The sequence below is a fragment of the Takifugu flavidus genome, chromosome 17 (assembly GCF_003711565.1).
Source record: "Takifugu flavidus isolate HTHZ2018 chromosome 17, ASM371156v2, whole genome shotgun sequence".
Taxonomy (NCBI): domain Eukaryota; kingdom Metazoa; phylum Chordata; class Actinopteri; order Tetraodontiformes; family Tetraodontidae; genus Takifugu; species Takifugu flavidus.
The window spans coordinates 11,676,042-11,695,842 of NC_079536.1; positions in this window are offsets into that span (position 1 = coordinate 11,676,042).

Genomic DNA, 19,801 nt, shown 5'->3' on the forward strand with positions numbered 1-19,801 from the left:
GCCGAGTCAGCAAGTTTCGCTGTCGTAATAAAACTAACAAATTGTTTATGGTTTTAGTCTGTAGTTTGTAGGTTTTTGTACATCTCCATCTTGCTCCCAGACTGGCTCAAAAGTCCCAGACGATTTGTCCTCCCACCCAGTCGCCAGCGTTCAGTTATCTTTTGAATGCTTGAATTTGCTGCTTTTGATCCACTGAGACGGTTCACGTTTGACCATGATGGACTTTATTAGGAACTCGGGGTCGTTCTCCATCATCCTTGTGCTTTCTAGAGACATTGTTGCAAAAATGCTGCAGAGAGACGGCTGTCGGCTGCTGAACACGTGCAGAAAACATGAAAAAACCTGGATGATCCATCAGAGCTGCGTAGCATTTAGGCACCAGTTTGTCATGTGTGTGGCCATTTTTGTAACAGTTTATCTCTACAGGACCTCCGGACTCCCAAAGAGGAAAGCTCATTAATCAGAAGGGTGTGTTGTTGTGGAGTGTGTTGAAGTAAAAACACCTTTTAGGTGTATGAGGCATTAATGGTGAGTGAGCTGAGCTGTGTGACTGGGGGAGGATAAAAACGCTCTCCCGCAACACTGGGAGCACCACCGCTCTGCCATTTATTATGAATGGAAGCTCAAAATAATATCCCGCCTCTCGGGACTAAAAAGTGAGGCACTGAAACAATGCAAACTTCCCACCAACAACTGACAACAGTAGCCAAGCGTTTGGCTGTTGTAAATGTTGGTATATGTTAAAGCGCAGTTGGATTATCTGGAAGTGAGGACTTAAACAGCTGTAATGCTTGTTTTTGTGAACTTGTCGCTGAATTTAGATCCTTCAGTCACGTCTTGATCATATAATTTCAAAGCTGTTGTGGCTTTAGAGCCCTTTGTATATTTTCTATCACACCTATAGCATGCACGTAACTGTTCAAGCTAGCGTGCGATGCATTAGCAGCAGCTTTCAGCCTGTTTGAAGCCTCCACTCACAATCAGCAGGCAGCTGAAGCTGTAATCAGTCCATTATGCAGCATCCTGGATGGGATGGATGGAGAGAAGAAAAAGACAGCTGAATGTTCTCAGCTGAGGCCAGATGCCTACAAAGGAACCAGCGTTTCCAGAGGAAATGAATTCATTCCCTGGGGATGTATCATGTAACACGCTGCTGCTGCTGCTCCACCGCCGTTGGCCCAACGGGAGCAAACCCGACGCTTCGGCACCTGCAATCCCCCGAGGTCAAAGGTTTAATCCCGCTTGATTAAAAGACTGGAAAGATGAAGCCTATCAAAATGATCAGTAAAACTTTGACTGGCCGGCCGGAACTGAAAATTCTTGCAGTCAAATATGCAGCGAATGGTGTAAATCTCAACTTTATGTGTTGTTACCATCCGGATCTGCTCGGTGTCCTCAGCCTGACTGGGAGAACATTTCTGAGCCAAACACATAAAAGGAAACCTGTTCTTCAGTAAGAGCAGGTGCTGGCGGAGCCAAAATTTCACACTACTATCAACTAGAACCAATAAACCTGAGAGCGTCCTCACACTGGGTGTACTGGTAACTCCTGCTAATTAGTGTGTGTGCCTAATTTAGGCCTGGCTGCAGACAGAGCAAAGGAAAGTGTCCTTCTGGCTGGAGAACATGTCAATTTACAAGCTTAGGTGGGTGGTTTCAGTTGTCAGAGAATTTTCTGTAAAAGTTGGATAAAAGCAGTCCTGTTTAGGATTCAGCACACAGAGTTGCTGCTGTATTTGTCGTGCGACCTTTGACCTCATCTGCACACAGACCTTGGAGCATTCAGAGCGATGTGCTATGGAAGTGCGGTTGCGCTGTGTTTGGGTTCATCCGCCTCTGGGTCCAACCCAGTTTTAGTTCTTTTTTTCACCGAGCAGCAAGATTAACCGTCGATACATGATAGCATTCCTGTCACGGCTGAAGATGAAGGCTTCTTTAAATAATGCTTACATGAAGCCTGAAGGGATTAGAGTTCACTCTCAGTTGCCTTCACCTCAACTTCCTACATGACTGCCAGATTGGGCAGCTTCCCACTACAGTTTTTAGCCTGTTTTGTGCTTATTGAGGCAGCATTTGGCAGCAGTCGCGAGCTTACCGGTTACTATTACTGGAGCTGACTGTAGATCAGTTTTCCCTTCACTGCTCACCACAAACATGAGCGCTGACTGACTGCACAACACGGACGACTACGTGATCCTGTTGCTAAACCAAATGAACCACACAAGAGGGGTTAAGATGGGGTTAAATTCTTATACACTGTAGCTGAGCTGGGTGGAGGAGAGCAGCGAAGATGAAAAGAGAAAAGTCAAAGTTCTCAGGAACGAACGGCCTTGTGCACTTCCTCTAAACATCAGCGTCGTCCCTCATTTAAAATAGTTCAGCCAAATTTGACCCCCACAACAAGATGTCTCCAGTCTGTCGCCGATGCTAACCAGCCCAGCGTGCTACATTTTAGCAGCGCTACCTTCATCTTCGTGCACGTTTGATCCCGCCAAAGAGCAAGCGACCTGTGAGGTCTCCACGTATGTGTCTGTGAGCGTGTGATTAGAAATGAGCACGAAGCCGCCGAGCGTGACTGTTTGGAAATGACACACAATATTCCGAAAGAGTGTCCAGTGAGAAAATATTCCACAGTATCTGATTCCAGCAAAGCCTGCGTCAGTTTGGTAGCGTGGGAAAGTGGAGCTCCTGTCTGAATCGACACAGGCTAGCCAAAGTGTGTGTGTGTGTGTGTGTGTGTGTGTGTGTGTGTGTGTGTTTGCTCATTAGACAGTTCCCAGGATGAGATCATTGCCTCACTGTCAACAGAGACTCGTTTTCCTGTCTTTTCTTCATAAAAGCTGGGATCTTAATGAACATCAGGACGTGGTCTCATGTCGTAAACAAACATCTATGTGATGCAATAAGCAGATAAAATAAATATCTCCTGCTTGATTAGCGGGCGTAGCTAATTAGAAGGGTGTGAACCTGGCTGCAGATGTGTGTTTTGGACGGATGTCTGTGTCAGACACTGACTCCTTTGTTGGCGCTTCATCTCCACATGTTTGTCTCCACAGAAGACAGAAGGTTGTGTTTTCATTTCCCTGGTTTGTTGGTGTTGGACCGAACCGCAACAGAACAGCATCTCCGGCCGTGTTGGTTGAACGGAGACCTGTGTGAAGCATGTTCTCACAGCCAGTCCGTCACACGATGAAGCTGGACGGGACCCTCACATGTCAGACATGACTGGATTAATGTGTGTGTGGTCTTGAGGTTGAGCCATGTTTGATGTCTGAGGATCACTCATTGTCCCACCTAACAAGGAGGCCCCGCAGCAGAAGGTGGGAGTCATCTGAAATTTGAAAAAAAGAATGAATAAGTAGAGATTAAACTGTTAAACGGAGGTTTGATTCATTTTTATTTCCTTTTTCTGTCATTTCTCATCAGCGCAGCTACAGTGTAAGAAGGTTCTGGGCTGGTCTCCTGTTTCCACAGTCCAAGAACACCTATGTTGACCTCATAAGAGGCAGGAAAAGAAGGAAACCCATGGAATTATGTAAAAAATCATTTCACACACACACGCACACACGCACACACACACACACACCACACACACACACACACACACACACACACACAGACACACACACACACACGTCTCTGGCCTAATCAGTTTCCCTCATTTGTATGCTAAGATGAAACAATCCAAGCTCTTGAGACTAAAATCAAGAGTAAACCATGAGAAAAGTGTGTGTGTGTGTGTGTGTGTGTGTGTGTGTGTGTGTGTGTGCGTGCTCCCCTCCGTCTGTCAGTCATCTGTCAGGTGCAGCCTCCGTTTAGGGAACGGTCCACGCTGACTTCCTCTGCTGGATGTTGGTCTCTCTCTCCATCTGTTCTCTCTTCTTGGGTCCAACCCTTCTCATCTCTTTTGTTCTCCTCTCAACGATTCTCCTGGCTTTTGAGAGACACGTTCCAACAATAATCCATTTCTTTGTTCCCAGAACGACGTACACCCGATTATACACTTGCTGTCTGCAAAAGTTATGGATTTTTTATTTGCTCTAAAATATATATTTGTCACATTTCTGCAGCTCAGGGTGGATTCGTGGTGATTCGAGGAGCAACAAAGGCTCAAAGGCTCCATTTCAGTGGTGTTGAAGGTGAGATCTGTGTCTCCTCTGTCCTTCCTCCTAGCGGCTCCCTTCTTCTTACCCTCCTCCTCCACTTTTACCCTCTACCATCAGCACAGGGGTCCTCTCAATGACCCTGGTCCTGCTCAAGGCTTCTCCCTGCCACCCTTGCTTGCTCTGGGTCTGTAAGGCACCGAGAGGCCATCGACACCAGAGACGCAGAGACCGGGCTGGGAAACAGGACAAAGCAGCCCAAGTGTCCTCTGAGTCATGTGATCAGGACAAACTGACCCCAGCCAGAAACAGAAGAAGACGTGGGAGTGCTCATGGCAGGACCAGGGTCTGCTCCATCAAGCAGGACTTTAATTCATTCCAGGAAAATCAGATTCATTTCTTAGATTTTGTTTTTCTCATCCGGGGGATCTATAGCCGCCAGATCGAAGCGTCTCTCTCACACAAGCGTCTTTGAGAGCCGCAATCAGGCAAATAGCCCATAGTTGCATTTCATCAATGTCCTGTCCAAAACCGCATCATTTCCCCGATATTGACGTTTGCTCTTCACATTCTCTCCACCAATAATTGTCCGTTCAAAAGAAGGAAGCGTTGCTTTGTTTTTCCCGCAGATGGATTTTTGTGCCAGACTCCGGTTCCAGTGATTGATCCACTGTAACTTATGAGGGATTATGATGGCGGGCAAAGCGGAAGCAATTAGCTGCATGCGGGACACGGAGAGTGGCGTAAATCGGGGAATAAACAAATCTGGGAGGAGGGACGACGCCCAGATTTGTGCTGTTGTTCTCTGGCGAAAATGGGCCGAGGGAGCGGGAAGCGGCGCAGACATCCACGCTCCCCAGCAGCCGGCTCCATTACTCCCACGACACCGAAAACACACCGCCTCACTATTATAGCAGCACTCACACACAGTCCCAAACCCTCCCAGAGTCCCAGAACCAAGCAGGTTCTCAATCACGCCACGTGAGAGGCCAAGAACCGTCCCTCTGAGCCGGATCCTGTTCATCCTCCAGTCCAAGATTCCATGTATCCGGATATTCAATATGCATGAGAAGAGAGGAAGCAGGCGCAGGAGAAACAGGAAGGGGCGGGTGGGTGGCAGGAAGGTGGGAAGGATGGCGGATCAGAACGGCAGCGGTGGGAAAAGAATCAGCCTTTCAGGAGCAACATGGAAATTTAGCAAAACAAACCGGGAGCTTGCGTTTGTTGCTCCTGCGTGACGGTTCGCAGCAGCGATGACGATGATGATGATGATGATGATGATGATGATGATGATGATAGGGTTGTTTGGCTGCCGATGTGGCAGCCGGCTCAGCGAATAGGTCGGAGGCATCAATCACGCCACCGCGAGGTTGTGGGCTGTGTTTACGTGCGAGAGACTGACAGCAGCAGAGCTGGAACTTGTCGCGGATGCTTTTTCATCGACTCCGGGTGTGAGCTCACACACGCCATGAGGATTGTTTCTATTCCTGAGGGAGCAACGTCCCACAAGTCTCTTTAATTTCACATTTGACAGGAATAGAAACAAAAAGCAGCAGTTTTCTAGCCTGAATTGGACCGTTTCCCCTGACGTTCAGATGGTTTTGCAGAGGTCGTTCAGGTTTCGGCTCCGTCTGCAGCCGGTTTTGGAACCCACAGTCCTCCATAAGAGCTCAATCACAGGTTGATGTTTCACGCCAACATGTTTTGCGATCAGCTTTGAAGCTTTTGACACTTAAAACTTAAACTAGCTGCATTGAAGGTCTCGCGTCATCGTTATTGTTATTATTTAGTCATTAATTTCTCTCCAGCCTGTTTAAAGCTGTTTGTCAGTCAAATAATGGAACAACATCACACCTCTGTCACTGAAGTCCACAAGTGCATGATTATTCATGAATCCAGAGCAGTATGATGAAGAAGCTTCCCCACAGCAACAGTGGCTCATCAGTGAGGAACCGACCTCAGTCTCATCATGTGACCTCCTCTTTATGGAAAATGTGTTAGTGTACAGTAATGAAAAGTTAGGAGGATGAATAAAATCCCAGAACAGCTGAGCTAAGCATTTCTTTCCACTCCAGCGTCAGGCCATCAGCCGCGCTGCGCTGGTCTTCATGCTGCTCTCACAGTAAATAAACATTTATAATGGATGCAGAGCGCAGCTTCCACTCACTGACACTAATCATACGTTTTCTAGCGATAATAATAATTGCCCCTTCTAATCCTTCCATACATTTCTCATTAACGTGTGGGAAGTTTATCATTCCCAGCCTTGGGGGTGACTGGTGGAGTTGGACACTTCAAAAAGAAAAAAAAAACCCCTGGTTTCGATATTCCAAGGCTTTTATTCGGAAGAAAAATGGTTTGGCCTCTATTCCTGTCAGCCAGTGATACAGCACGTTGATCCAAAATGGAGAAAATTTGAGCTCGATTGTACATTTTGAATGTATTTTTCATTTTCCCTGTCCAGAAATGGGCCTGTTGGGTCTAACAGATGTGGGAGACAGACAGGGAGCGTGTTCCATCGGTCCAAGCAAACCTGCGTTGACAGATTGAAATAAAGCCTATTGCCCCGAGTTAGCCTGAGAATGCTAAACAGCGTAATTAGCCGTGTTAAACAGCGATCGATCAATCATCATAAACATAGAGCACTTCACACCGACTGGCATCAAACACACTTTTGCACACATGCTCTAAACTCTGGAGGCTTCTTGTGCTCCAACAGTGCACAGACAAATATATTAAATTAAAAGAGTGAAGAAGCAGGTTTTGATTGATTTGAGAAATAACACGTCCCACCAGGCTGCTTGTATGCGCTTCCTTGCTGCGTAACGGAGGCTAATCTGACGTGCACAGGAGTGTGCTGATGGCATTTTTCTGCTGGATTATCGATTCATTCTGTCTGGGTTCTGCCATCGTTTAAATCCCAGCCGTGCTGAGTCCAGCCGCACAGTTTTAGGTCCTCCGGCATCGTCGCCGCAGAGTTTCAGGAGCCACGCTGGCTGTGTGAACGTTGCTGAGTTGAAAGAGAGCCCGTAATCAATCATGCATGAAGGATGGCTCGCTTCAGCTTACAAGTATCGCGGTGGGCAGGACGGCGATAAGGGCCACGAAGGCTCGTGGTTATAAGGCTGTGACGATGGAGTCAAAGCGCCATCGCCCGCTTTATCTGTGTGGTATCTGAAGACAGGAACTGCTCGTCTGACAGTCTCCGGCGTCCTTTCTTTTTATCTTTGCTGCACTTTTTCTTCAAAAAGTAGTTTAGGGAGTCAAAGGTCAGATGTAAGGAAAAGGGCAGCGTGGTTCAGTTTCACCTCCTGCAACAGGAGAACGGGACAAGGCTGTATATTTGGGGGACTGTTGAGGGACGAGAGTCCCCCCTGAAGTCATTTAAAGGGTTTATCAGGGGTAGCCAATCACTGTGGCCACTGTGGAACACCGAGGACCATCCATCACGGCGAGGAGAGCGGAGCCTGGGACACCTCTGTCACCGGATAATGCATGGTGAGGCGGAAAAGCGGGAAATAACCTCTAAAGAGCAGCAAGAATGTCCTCCGCTGTCCTGAAAGGACCCGTCCTCTCGTGCTCTGCTGCAGTAGGCATGACAAGTATAATGCTGCCAACACCGAGACAACGTGGAAAACAGCCCCCAACACCAGCAGCACAGAGCCTCAGACACTTCAAGCCTTCCCACACTCAAACGGTCATGTTTGACTTCACTCCTCAGCCAAACGTCAGCAGTCACAGCGAGGCCAGAGCAATGAGAGCCAGAGGGCATAATATCCCCCCGCCATCGTCCAGGAGTAAATCCGAGCAGCAGAAACCAGAGCACACACTTTGATTAATGCCTAATGGCTGTTTAGGTTCTCCTGGATTCTTTCCCTGAGAGCAGCAGCAGATGTTGAGGACCCGGCTGCTGCATCCCTCTCCAGCCAGAGACATCCGAATCTGCACAGAAAGGAATTCTGCACGGAGATTAGACTGATAATATTTCAAATGAAATGAAGCTCGGTGCATCTCAACTGAGTGCCTATGAGACGGAGCAGCAGGAGGATTAGCTACCAGCCTGGGTACATTTTTGTATTGGTGGCTGGGAAAATAGCCCTGAATATGAAACGTCTCCATCAGGTCAATGTCTCTAGCTAAAAGCTCAATTTCAATTATAATCAGGTTCATTATTTGCCATCAGTTGGGGCTGTCTGTGTCTCCGCTGTCAAAAAAGTTCATTATAGTTTCCATCTTTAGAGCAAACACACAATGGAATTGTGCCTTTTGTGTGAAATGAAGCAGGGAAAGTCCCCTCGAGACAAACAGGGTGAAAATAGTAGCATGTTTCAACAGTATGTTGCTGCTGGAGTCGCTGTTTTTGGGGGTAATTTTAGCCAAATGTAATTTTCGCCAATTACTGTAATCTTTCCCAAACTCTGTCTTGTAATTTTTCTGTCCAAACGGAGCCAAACCTTCACCATAATGATGTCGTACTGCAAAAAGGTTTGGTTTTGTCGAGTTGGTCACGCCGCCAGCGAAAGGTTCGGCTTGAAAACGCCGATAGTTAGCAGGTAATTATAATGCTAATGGGGACATAAATATAGAGTGCAGGTTAATGAGCTCGTTTGTAGACGACCAGCGAGAGTCACCTTCTGACCCCGTTCACGTCGCCTTCATGCACGTACAGCAGCTTCTTCCACGGTTCGAACCAACAAACCTGAGATGTATTTAAGGAGAACTTCGGATCATGTCTGCAAAAGCAGGGGATCACCAGCGTCCACGAGCCCGAGCACGTCAGGCACGAGTCCTCATACATCCCAGAAATACGCGGGTGGGAAGGAGCCTGAAGGAGGCGCAGGTCAGGGAATAATCCAGATGTTGAAAAAAGGCCGTCCAATGGCGAGTGGGAGGGGGCAAAAAAGGTGAACCCGGGCCTAAAACAGCACATTTACAGAGAGATCTGAAGCAGCGATCCCCAGATATTAGCTTAGGGAACGGCCTAGAACAAATATCCATTCTGCTCCTGACGTCCAGAGCTCTGAATAAAAGAGTCCAGGTGTAAATCTAAGTAACGCAACACCCCCCCACTAACCACGACCACCATGTTTTTATGCTCTGTGCTGTTGGTAAAACCAGGAGAATCACGTGTTACCCCACAGATTGACTCAGAGTTTACCTAGTGTGGCTTTCTTCTCTTCCCCTGAAAAGTCCTCTGTCATTCTCGACCAAGCCGGTGGGTAATTTTCTGCGCATTTGGCAAACTTTCCATCTCTTGTTCCGCCAGCACGCTGAAGAAACGGCTCAGGCCACAAGAGAGCAGAAGGAGGTTGTGTATTGTAATGACTGGCGCCACCACCTCCACTAACCTTCTCTTCCACCCTCAAATGACTTCCTAGCCCATAAAAGTGGGAAGAAAACATAGAATTTCTTTCCTTTGGGGATTTTCGTGGTCCCAACTCATCCAGGAAGAGGCAGCACCTCAGCTGACCCTCCGAGCGAGACATGAAGGAAAAGTCATTTAGCATTGTGGGGCCCCACAGGATGACTCAGTCCTCCTCTGTCAGAGCCAGATTAGAGGAGAATCTTCCTGTCTTTCAGCTACTCCCGTCTCAGCGCTCCTTCTCCACCGTGCGATTAGCACCTGGGCGACATTAACCTCTTTCTTCGTCCTCTCTCCTGCCGGCAGAGTTTAAATAAAAAAGAGCAGAGATGAGCGTGAAAAGAGTTGAGGGTGAAATTGATGTACAGGAAAGTCGTGTTTAAGGAAGCTGCTGTGTGTGCGCGCGTGTGCACGTGTGTGTGTGTAGAAGCTGGACAGGCTTCAGAGCCCCTGTCTCCTATACAGTGAAGTCCTTTGATTCCTGCACGTACACGTGCAACAGCAAATCAAGCAGGGGTGCATGTAACCGCGGTAACACCCAGGCACAACTGATGCACAGTTGAAATATCCCGCTGATTTGCATCAGGGGCTGACTCAACGGCTGAAATGAAAAGTTTGTGTTTGCAGGATGTTGCTCCGCATCGCTGAAGCCCGTGTGAGTCACCGAGCCTGACGGCCGGAGACCTGCTCCATATTGATCCCATTTTCTGGTTCAGGAAGGCTACAGCGTTTCCACATCCGCTTTACTGTGATGGTTATTGACTGGACGCATCCCAGCGGTTCTTAATAAAGACCTCGTTGCTATTCTGCCGTTTTTCCCTGAGTTTGCATCTTAATTATTATGGATCTTCTGTAGTAACACCCCCCATCAGAAGGACCCCCCAGCTGCTCAGACATATATTAGAGATGCCTGTAAATTGATGTGTGATGGGAATAGATAAAGAGCAGAACCATTACCTTTTGCTGAAATTAGGGAATGAGCAGCAGCAACAACTCTGTCCCCACAAAGATAGATACGTGTGTGTGTGTGTGTGTGTGTGTGTGTGTGTGTGTGTGTGTGTGTGTGTGTGTGTACAGTGCACGAAGGGGACCAGGCTGACCACTGTGATGCTAACATATGCAACAATTTCACAGTAGAGCTTCTAATTTTAGAACTACGGTTGGAGGTAGAGGGGAGTAGTCTTGGAAAATGAATCGAATAACTTTTTAGATATAAAAGCTTTGTATTAATTAAGTTATTTAAGTGGCGGCATAAGAACAGGAAGTAGAATCAGGCTGACACAACATGTGGAACGGAGGAAGGAAAGGAAAATGGAAATGCCCTCCTTCATGTTCATCTCTTTGAACAATCCTAGGGGAAGTAAAAGAGAACTGGAAAAATCTGCCTGAGACAGAGGAATGTGGCTGATTCCTAAAGAAAGCAAAAGAGACAAAAGTACAGAGAAGAGCATGATGAAAGTGCCGCTGAAGCAGGTTCCTTGTGACGGCTCTCCTCAGGTTCCCTCAGAAAACAAACATCAGGCTCTGCGCTTCCACCGTCCTTTACCCAGGAGCACCGGGGCTGGACGCCCATCACATCCTGTCCCCGAGGGAAGCGTTACCTGACATGGATGTGCAGGGACAGGTGCTGCCTCCCCAGCAGGGTGACGGGGGCAGGAGGGGCGGGGGGTGTGCGCAATTCCTGTCTGGCAGACAATCACTCAGGAAAACCTGAAGGAAGTGTGTGTGTGTGTGTGTGTGTGTGTGTGTGTGTGTGTGTGTGTACCACGACTCCCCACACCTCCCTGAAAGAGAAAATCTGGTGAGACAGCAGGCCTGGGTGGAGAAAACTGCAATGCACTGGGAAGTGATATAAGGTCAGCAGTACTGCACACACACACACACACACACACACACACACACACACACACATACACACACCTACTGTATATCAATATATACAATTCATAAATGCATTTCAGCACTTTGTAAGAGTCAAGAAGCCCACACTCACATTAGGCCAGTGAAACACAGGAAGTGAACTCAGGTAAACTCAACCAACCCTACTAAATCAAATCAAATCAATCTTTATTTATATAGCGTCTTTTACAATCAAAATAGTTTCAAGGAGCTTTCCAGAATCCCAGGGCCTGACCCCAGACAAGCAACAGTGGCAAGGAAAAACTCCCCTTTAACAGGAAGAAACCTTGAGCAGGACCAGGCTCATGTAGGGGGACCCTCCTGCTGATGGGAGGGGGGGGGGAGGGAGGAGAGGAGAGGAGAGGAGAGGAGAGGAGAGGAGAGGAGAGGAGAGGAGAGGAGAGGAGAGGAGAGGAGAGGGAGGGGCAGAGGAGAGGAGAGGAGAGGAGGGAGAGGAGAGGAGAGGAGAGGAGAGGAGAGGAGAGGAGAGGAGAGGAGAGGAGGGGAGAGGAAACCATGACCCAGGGGGGTGACAGAGGCCTGTCAGGTGATTATGTTTCCGGACCCCGGCAGCCTTGGCCTATAGCAGCATAGCTAAGATGTGACCTAACGATTAGACGACCCCCTAAGTATGATAATTTGTCTGTCTATGATAGTAACTGCAACTACTGAATTAGTAACAATAAGCTTTTTCAAAGAGGTAGGTTTTAAGTTTGATCTTAAAAGTAGCGATGGAGTCAGCCTCCCGTACCTGGACAGGGAGCTGGTTCCACAGCAGGGGGCCTGGTAGCTAAATGCTCGGCCCCCCATTCTACTCCTAGAGACTCTGGGAACCACAAGTAGACCAGCATTCTGAGAGCGGAGCGGTCTATTGGGCTGATAAGGTATCACTAGCTCCTCCAGGTAGGATGGAGCTAGGCCTCTGAGGACCTTGTAGGTCAGGAGGAGGGTTTTAAAAATTATTCTAAATTTAACAGGCAGCCAATGAAGAGACGCCAGTCCAGGAGTCATGTGACCTCTATGGTCAATACCTGTCAGAACTCTGGCTGCAGCATTTTGGATCAGCTGGAGGCTTCTTAAAGAGTTGTTTGGACACCCTGATAATAAAGAAATACAATAGTCCAGCCTGGAAGTAACAAATGCATGGACTAACTTTTCATCATCATGGTGAGTCAGTAGCTTCCTGATCTTTGTGATGTTCCTCAGGTGAAAAAAGGCACTTCTAGAGACTGTTTTAATGTGTGAGTTGAAGGAGAGATTTTGGTCAAACATTACTCCTAGATTCCTCACAGACAGACTAGATGATAATGAGATACCATCTAAAGTGATCATATGAGCTAATCTATCCCTGAGAGGTTCAGGACCAAACACCATGACCTCAGTTTTTCCTGAGTTAAGGAGGAGGAAATTTGAAGACATCCAGGACTTTATGTCTTTAAGACAGGTCTGGAGCTTCACTAACTTCTCTGTCTCCTCTGGTTTCATGGATAAATAAAGCTGAGTGTCATCAGCATAACAATGAAAATTTATCCCATGCTGCCGAATGATGGTCCCTAAGGGAAGCATGTACAAGGTAAAGAGGATTGGTCCAAGTACAGAACCTTGAGGAACCCCATGGCTAACCCTACTGTATGAGGAGGGAACACCATGGACATGAGCAAACTGGTATCTATCAGATAAATATGATCTAAACCAGTCTAGTGCTGTCTCTTTAATCCCAATCACATGTTCCAGTCTCTGTAACAGGATGCTGTGATCAACTGTATCAAAAGCAGCACTGAGGTCTAGCAGAACCAGCATAGAGACCAGTCCATGATCTGAAGCTATGAGAAGATCATTAGTAACTTTAAGAAGTGCCGTTTCTGTGCTGTGATGAGCTCTAAAGCCTGACTGAAACATCTCATAACAGGCTGTTCCTCTGCAGGTGCTCCAGTAACTGAGCCACCACCACCTTCTCAAGAACTTTAGAGATAAAAGGAAGGTTGGATATCGGCCTGTAGTTTGCTAAGACATCAGGATCCAGTGATGGTTTTTCTAAGCAGCGGCTTAATCACTGCCACCTTGTAGGACTGGGGTACATAACCTGTCACTAAAGAACCATTGATCTGGTCCAGGATAGAACTGCCTATCAATGGTAAAATATCCTTCAACAGGTGTGTTGGGATGGGATCTAAGAGACACGTGGTGGTCTTGGATTTCTGAATGACGCCAACAGGACCACATCATCTGCAAAAAGCAGAGACCCGATCCTGAGGACACCAAACCGGATCCCCTCAACATCATGACTGCACCTAGAAATTCTGTCCATAAAAGTCACGAACAGAATCGGTGACAAAGGGCAGCCCTGGCGGAGACCAACCCTCACCGGAAACGAGTTCGACTTACTGCCAGCAACGCGGACTAAACTCTGGCACCGATCGTACAGGGAGCGGACAGCCCGTATCAGCGGGCCCGACACCCCATACTCTCGGAGAACCCCCCACAGGACCCCCGAGGGACATGGTCGAATGCCTTCTCCAAGTCCACAAAACACATGTGGACTGGTTGGCCAAACTCCCATGCACCCTCGAGGACCCTGCTGAGGGTGTAGAGCTGGTCCACTGTTCCACGCCCAGGACGAAAACCACATTGCTCCTCCTGAATCTGAGGTTCGACTATCCGGCGGACCCTCCTCTGGAGTACCCCTGAATAGACCTTACCAGGGAGGCTGAGGAGTGTGATCCCCCTATAGTTGGAACACACCCTCCGGTCCCCCTTCTTAAAAAGAAGGACTACCACCCCGGTCTGCCAATCCAGTGGCACTGCCCCCGATGTCCACGCGATGTTGCAGAGTCGAGTCAACCACGACAGCCCTACAACATCCAGAGCCTTAAGGAACTCTGGGCGGATCTCATCCACCCCCGGGGCCTTGCCACCGAGGAGTTTTTTGACTACCTCGGCAACTTCAGCCCCGGAGATACGAGAGCCCATCTCCAGGTCCCCAGGCCCTACTTCCTCACTGGAAGGCGCGTTGGTGGAATTGAGGAGGTCCTCGAAGTATTCCTTCCACTGATCCACAACATCCCGAGTTGAGGTCAGCAGCACACCATCACCACTATACACAGTGTTGACAATGCACTGCTTCCCCTTCCTCAGACGCCTGATGGTGGTCCAGAACCTTTTCGAAGCCTTTTTATGCACATATGGGGGAATAAAGAAAAATTAAAGCCTTGGCATCATAGCTCTGAAATGATCTCGACAAGCACCATCAGAAGCAAGTTGAGGTTATACTAAAGAAATCGCTTTTACAGCCTGGATAATTTCAGGCTGCTGTTTTTATCCAAGGATGTGGGGGGTTAATGTGGGGGAGAGAGCTGAGGAGATGAGGAAGAGGATGTTATCAGTGTCTCCATCTGTGGAGGGTGGCACAGGACAAGATGAGAACACACCTTTCATTAACCTTCACCTTCCTCCTGTTGTTCTCCACAAAATGCATGTGTGTGTGTGTGTGTGTGTGTGTGTGTGTGTGTGTGTGTGTGTGTGTGTGTGTGTGTGTGGTAAAAGTGCTATCAAGGCATTTCTCATCACACCTTTTCAACTTCATTGTATGTGCTGTTATCAGCAAGCTAATGACAACTTTAAGAAATTCAATTTAGACAAGTTAAGGATGTTAAAGTTACAATCAACAGGGAAAATTTAGCGCTAGCTCATCTCCCCAGGATACGGAATCGGATGCTAACATGTGTGTTTGCATCATTATATAGTTAAAGCTTGTGGTTGCATAAAAGTTTTCTTAAAACAATTGTGATGAAGGAAGTCATCTCCAGCTCCAGATGAGAGGAAAGATGGAAGTCATTTCCAGTTCTGAGATAAGACGAAGGTTGAAAATTACAGCTGCAGGTGTATTTTTTAGTTCCTCAGCTTCTACGACCTGAGATCTTCAAAGGAACAGATGATCACTCTGTGCTGACCTCGCTGTCCTAGATGTTAATTCTCTTTTGCTGTAATGCTTTTCCATCCTCACAGAAATGATTGAAATTTCATCCCATCATATCTCTGATCTGCCTGGTGACCCAGGCGCTTGTGTCTTTTAGCATCGGTGGACCTTTGTGAGGTGTGTCGATGAGCTGGACTGTGGATTAACGCCGGCTGACAGCCTCGTCGTGTACGACCTGATTGATGCCAACGGCTGTGTCACACACTGAAATAACAACAAGAAGAGGACGAGAGAGAGAAATCAAATGTGCTGTTGCTGTTAATGAGAAATGACCAACATGTCAGCAGGAGAGCATCCATTTTTCATTACTCAGAGGCAGAATAGTCTTCGATCGAGCCCTGTCATCTGTGGATCTTCTCTACCCCTTTACTTTCTTTCTTTTTGCTCTCTCTTTCCTGTTTATGTGCAGTAATCGATCGCCTGGGCTTTGGATCGTCAACACAAACTCGTACGGACTAAAGGACCATGCAGACCTGCTGTTAGACACCAGCTGTGGCAGAGACGGCCTTCCTGACGTCCTCGCCTGTTGCTTCATCTCCTGAGCAGCTAAGAGGTCATCTGAATCCCTCTGAACGTTTATTCAGAGTGTCCCAACGCACCCGTTCAGTGAGACGCCTCAGCACACACACTCACACAGACACACACACACAGGAAGAAGTGACGCTGACAATCAATTATATTTTGGATGATTTCTAATGGAAAGAGTGAAGATTCAGGATATCAGGGATCTCAGCTCCAACAAAAATATAAGTATGAATTTGTCCTGATGCTGTCCTCCTTCAGATGTCTCACAAACACACGTGGGAGCGATTTTTTTTTGGCCCATTGTTTTTTTCCAGATGGAAAGAAAAGGGGCCTATCTATCTTATTAAAGGGAAAATAACAGGTTATTATTATTAGTAATAAATATAGTAATCAAGATTGAGCATCTGCATTAGGGTGGAATTAAACCTTCATTTTAAATGTTTTGTGATAATTAATTTGTGTTTGTTTTCCTGGTGCAGTTTTGAAGTTCCACCAGATGTTGCTGTCTTTATACTGGATCACATCTGTGTCTTCTCTTCTGCCTTTTTCTTCCTTTTGCATTTTCCAAATTTCAAACTTGCTCTAACGCACGATAGGAAATGAAAACCTGCCACCTTCTGGCCAGAGTTGGAATTGCAGCACGGCGTGGCTCCGAGACCCTAAATGAACTTTGTATTTCTTCTGATTTAAAAACTTTACAGATGTTCTCTCTGTACCAAAATGTAACATGATTTAGATGGTTGCGAGCAAATATATGAAACGCAGCCAAGCTATTAGGTAAGTAACTATATAGCAAAGACAGATAAGAGGCCTTTTCCAAGCAAACATTTAACAGGAATTAAACAGTATCAAACAGTGTCAAACTTTCTCCACAGAACAGCAAACTAGCTGGAATACCAGAATACTCAGCAACAAACTTGCCAAACACCTCCTGCAGGGATTTCAGGGATTATTACTTTAATCCTTATGGGCCTGCTCTGAGGTTTAGGATTTAACACTCCTCCAATGCCGGTGATAAATCTAAATTTAAAGTATGATGTTTAACACCTTACGCCCCAGGAAACAACTTATGAACAACATAGACTTTTACTACAGTGGCAACATTGGTAAATGTTTCTGTTTGTTTTCTTTGATTTTGACTGGTCTAACAGTCAGATTTATTCTTTCCAAATGTTAGATGAACTCCTGACACGTGCTGTGATTTTGTGGCCACAAGGGGGCAGCAGAAACACGCTGAGAGCTCAGCACTGAACACACCTGAACCAGGAGTACCAAGTTTTAACAGGAAAATTAGTTTCATCTTTATATTCTAATCACTTATTTGGTTAAGTATTCCGTGTCTACATGACTCCGTCTTGGTTTCACATCAGCGGGTCCATTTGACCCATCCAGCAACATCACATACAAGAAATTAAAAAAATAAATCAGTAAATGTCAATGTTATTAAAGCTATTGAGTTTTAAATGAAAGTCTTTTCAGTGTTCAATTTTAAAATGGTTTGACATGTTTTTATATTTCACAAAAACATGTCAAACCATTAAACCCAGTTGAACCATGACCTGTGAGAGGAAGACAACATGGGTGCAACAAATGTTGACCCAGGAATTATTACCCTTACGGAGAGACACACCAGCAGGGTTAAGGTCCTTCACTGCAGTTGAGAGAGATACTTTAAATAATTCTTTGTAACTTCCTGGAACAAATTGCTGCTTTCTTCGGTGCTTAAGGATGAATTATGTAGTTAGGTGGCCGTGATTTTCACAGAATAGTTATAATCACCTTGACATTTACCATCTGATGTCTCTGAATTGATCCCCTCAGACAGACCCTCTAATCTGCAGACGCGTCTCTGAGAGCAGCTCGTTGTTCCAGCCATTATAGCAGTGAGTCACCCGAGTCCTGGCTCCTCCACTCACCTGTGAGTTATTCTGTGGGTGGCGGCAGAAATTGCTCTTTCTAATCTCTACAAAAGTGTTTTGAGCCAATTCTTTCCCTGGAGGCCACTGGTAGGTGGAGGGAGGGAGGGAGGGAGAGAGAGAAGGAGGGAGGGAGGAAGGAAGGGTGAGGGAGGGAGGGAGGGAGGGAGGGAGGGAGGGAGAGAGGAAGGAGGGAGGAAGGAAGGGCGAGGGAGGGAGGGAGGGAGAGAAGGAGGAGGGAGGGAGGGAGGGAGGAGGGAGAGAAGGAAGGAGGGAGGGAGGGAGGGAGGGAGAGAAGGAGGAGGGAGGGAGGGAGAGAAGGAAGGAGGGAGGGAGGGAGAGAAGGAGGAAGGGAGTTTTTAGCCACTTCTAATGTTTCTGACATCATTTCTTCTAACAAACTCGTGTGTTTCCCATTTTGAATGTTGTTGCTCTCATGAAAACCAGTTTACACTTTAATTGCTTTTCAATTGGATTTTGGCAACAAGTAATTACATTGAATTATTCATTATTTATTCCTCTGTAAATGAGTGATAAGGTGCATTTTGAGGAAAAGTCTTAAAGTATATTTGGTCAGGCAGCATGTTCCTCAGATACAACAGAAGGATCCATCTTTCTTCTGGCCTGCAGCTCCTTCATCTGAACTCATTTATTCAGGTTTCTGCATGTAGCATAAATAAAAACGGGCATTTGTATCAGGACGAGAGAGTCAGATGCATCACACCCCACCGGAAAGAAGCATAATGCATGTTTATGTGTTCAGTTTGGATCTATATCTTGTGCCTGGTGGCCATTTTCATGAAGATCCTTTATGATGCATGTGATCTGTCATCTTTGAGCAAATGGCTAGGAGGAAAGGGTGCGAGCAGGCCAGGGTAGATATCTCAATGCTATGAGGCTGGATGCAGCCCTAAAGGCTCAATTAGATTAATGGAATGGATGACATGGATCTCCCTGCATTACTGCTCAACAGAAGGATGGAGAGACTTGAAAGAGCGCATCAGCATTTGCCAGCTTTCGCCTCCATTCGCCCCCCTCCTTCACTTATCCCAGACAAGTCAATGGTCCTTGAGAATGCTCCAAGACACATTAAACAAAGCCCACGGCTGAGTGGAGCCCCGTCTGCATCGCTCTGGGTTCTTATTGGCTGTTGTGCAGCCAGACAACAAGATGGTTGAGTGGGTGGATCATTTTATTTTTAGCAACAGGCATCTTACCCAGATCTGGGCTGAATATGGAAGAATATGCAACATGATTTATGGCATGAAGGAGTTGTGCTTATGGATTATCCTTAGTTATATCACACTGATTATGAATCAGCCTGATGTATTCATGATGCAGAGAAGACTGTGATTTACTGATCTGAAGGAACAGTTTTCTGCCATAAAATCTAGTCCGAATACATTCACACGGTATAGCTAAATATTATTGCACCTGATCATCATATACGAATGATTCTTATGTACATTCTCGCAATACATTTTAAAGGTTTAATGTGTAAAGGAATTTGTCTTTTAGAGGACAAATATTGTGATTTGATGCCATTAAATACCAGGAAACAGCACTACAAACTAGCAACATAAATAATCGTAGGGTTCGTTCAATAGCTTTTTTTTTATGTATCACGTAGGCAGAGTGACAGATCATGCCTAAAACGTCTATAAAAGTACAGTATTAGTAGTTCAAAACATTGGTGAGCCTAATGTATGTGGACAATAAACAACAAAAGCGAGATTTTTCTTTAAGTTAGCGTAATTCTAAATAAAACAAATTGTCAGTATTTTTCATTGTACCTGACAATAAAGAGCAGGTGATCAGCTGATCACTGTTCTGGCTGCTGACCACGCCCCCGACCACGCCCCCGACCACGCCCCCGTACCGCAGCGTCTAAAACGGCGCCAACAACAAAACCATAGAAGAAGAACGAGGAGGCCGATGCTGGTGTTTGTTTACTATTTATTTAGTTTAAAATAAACCCTCACTTTAAACACTCTTTAGTGGCCCTTCTCCTCCTTTTCTA